Here is a 2,500-nt window from a genome sequence, read left to right as displayed (position 1 = left end):
TGATGTTGGTTTATAAAGTACTAAATGGTTTAGGGCCAAAATATTCAATAAATATACATTTCTGATCTGCTGCTACGTTATGAACAGTCCAGACCTCTCAGGTCGTCTGGCACAGGTCTGCTTTCTGTCCCCAGAGTTAAAACAAAACATGGAGAAGCAGCGTTCAGTTTTTATGCTCCACATATCTGGAACAAACTTCCAGAAAACTGACGGTCTGCTGCAACTCTCAGTTCTTTTAAATCAAGACTGAATACTTGCTTCTTATTAAATCAAATAATTATTCATTCATACACTGCACTGTAACTATATTTAATCTTTCCTGCATTTTGTTTTAAATGCCCTTTTTTACATTTAATTTTATATGACCTTTTATGTGTTTCTTGCACTTTGTCTTGATGCTTTTAATATCTCATGTAAAGCACTTTGAATTGCCTTGTTGCTGAAATGTGCTATACAAATCAATTTGCCTTGCCTCGCCTTGCCTTCTATGCGTGACACACGTGTTCATGTGTCTGTACTGTACGTAGCATGAGATTAATGCTCGGTTCCATTTGGCTCATGAAGTTGATTTACGAGATACCTGTACTACTCACAGTTTTAACTGGAGCCCCTCGACCCTCAACCCTCGACTTCTGAACTCATACCACTCGGCTCTATACCCAGTTCGCTCTGGAAGTCGTGAACAAGATGGCCGCTCCCGTGTAACTAAGTGAAACTTTTGTAATACTGTTTTATTAGCATTTCTGTCTTATTTGTGTCTCATTAAATCAGTCGTCAACACAGTATTCCCCAAATGTTATCTGAGGATATGTTAGTGAGCTCTTTTGTAGGCACAAAATACCGCTTAGTGCGTTGTCATCTACACGTTTTCTAGCGTCCATCTTTGTTCCGAGCTGTTATTTATTACTGTACTACTATCTACTGTACCACGGTTACCTCATGGGTGACGTCGTTCTCTGTCTTTCATCTCACCACCTCCCAGACAAATTGAACGCAGCATTAGACCAATCAGGAATCGCTAATACTGTTGCACACCAGCACTAGAGGGCAGTAGAGATTACTTATAAACCTGCACTGCTTATTTCACCAGCTGGACGTGATTTTTCATGAATGTGTGTTGTGCCCTTTCGGTTTCTGTCTTAAGTTTTGTGTGTGTGTGTGTGTGTGTGTGTGTGTGTGTGTGTGTGTGTGTGTGTGTGTGTGTGTGTGTCATGGTCTCATGAGTCCCAGGTATTCCACAATGGCTGTACTAGTATATAGTCTTTCCTCATTTGCAGTGGTGTTTTCTCTTATAACCCAAAATAAATCCCAATAAAAATTAGATTTTTGTGCCTTTGTTTCCTTCACTCTTTTTGACTTAACTGCATGATGTATTCTGCCATATTGCTTCATTCTCTTCTGTGTTTTGATAGTGCTCTGTCGCTACATGCCTCATGAAAACAGTCTACGGTGTTGATCTACTGTAACTCGGTCTAACTAGCTCGTCGTCCCCTAACACTGTGGCCAGCTACAGTGTTAATGACTTCTCGCTTACAGAAGTCAAAGCAAATGAAAAATCAACCAATCAAAATAGCCCACACACACTAAACTCTGAGAAGTAACCTAACATGTAATTTGTCAAACTGCTTGTCAGTGGGTAGTAGGGTATACCAGCCGTGAGTAGCTTATATGGGAATTCCCATGAACATTTTCCTATTAACATTTTCACACAATCAAAACGTGTCATGATTGTCCCATTATTCACCTGTCAATCACAATCATGTTACCCATGTTAGCTATCTAGCTACTCTACTGGCAGCGATCAACATGGAAAACAGAGATTTAGAATTTAGATTTCACAAATGAATGGACGAATGAATCAGAGACGAGGCATCAGAGACGAGGCATTAAATTGTGTTTATTTGAGGGCAACCAATGTTTGCGTCCATGGCTGTGGAGTAGGCCACACTTTTACTAACGTTACTCGGGCAGAGGAACCAACTTTAATGGGCTGTTGCATGCACAACAGGCATGATTTGGATTTAACTTGCAAAACAGCATGAGAAGGACTTATCCTAAATGAGATGGATTAAATGGGATTGTGTTACGAGATAAGGTAGGCTTTTTGTGATTGATTACGAGTTGTTAATACGGCTGAGTTATGAAATGATGGGAGGATTATGTTAACGGGGAGAAAGCAACAGCAGGTGCTAGGAAATGCAGTGTGCCAAGCGGCAATGGAGTCCAGTGCGTTGTGACTTATAATATAGTGATGTCAAACTGCCCTGCCATTTGTTGTGGTTGTGTCAGCTTAAATATTGTATTATTTAGGTTTGTACCTCTGACAGCATTGCTCTCCTCTCCATGCGTCAGTGGTCCAGCGATCTGCTGTGTGTGTGTGTGTGTGTGTGTGTGTGTGTGTGTGTGTGTGTGTGTGTGTGTGTGTGTGTGTGTGTGTGTGTGTGTGTGTATGTGTGTGTATGGGTGAGAGCACAGTAGTTTTCCTGTGGAGATGGGGGGG

General features: G+C 41.2%; 1 protein-coding gene across 1 annotated transcript in view; it reads right to left on the bottom strand.

The window, feature by feature from the left end:
- plch1 (phospholipase C, eta 1) overlaps positions 1–2,500 on the bottom strand; it is a gene marked incomplete at both ends in the record, with an annotated part of 65,801 nt that overhangs the window by 22,263 nt on the left and 41,038 nt on the right. The window lies entirely within an intron of this gene.

The sequence above is a fragment of the Borostomias antarcticus genome (genome assembly GCF_949987555.1).
Source record: "Borostomias antarcticus genome assembly, chromosome: 1".
In the NCBI taxonomy this organism is placed as follows: Eukaryota; Metazoa; Chordata; class Actinopteri; order Stomiiformes; family Stomiidae; genus Borostomias; species Borostomias antarcticus.
The sequence above is the reverse complement of the archived record's forward strand: the minus strand, read 5'-3'. Positions and strand labels throughout refer to the sequence as shown.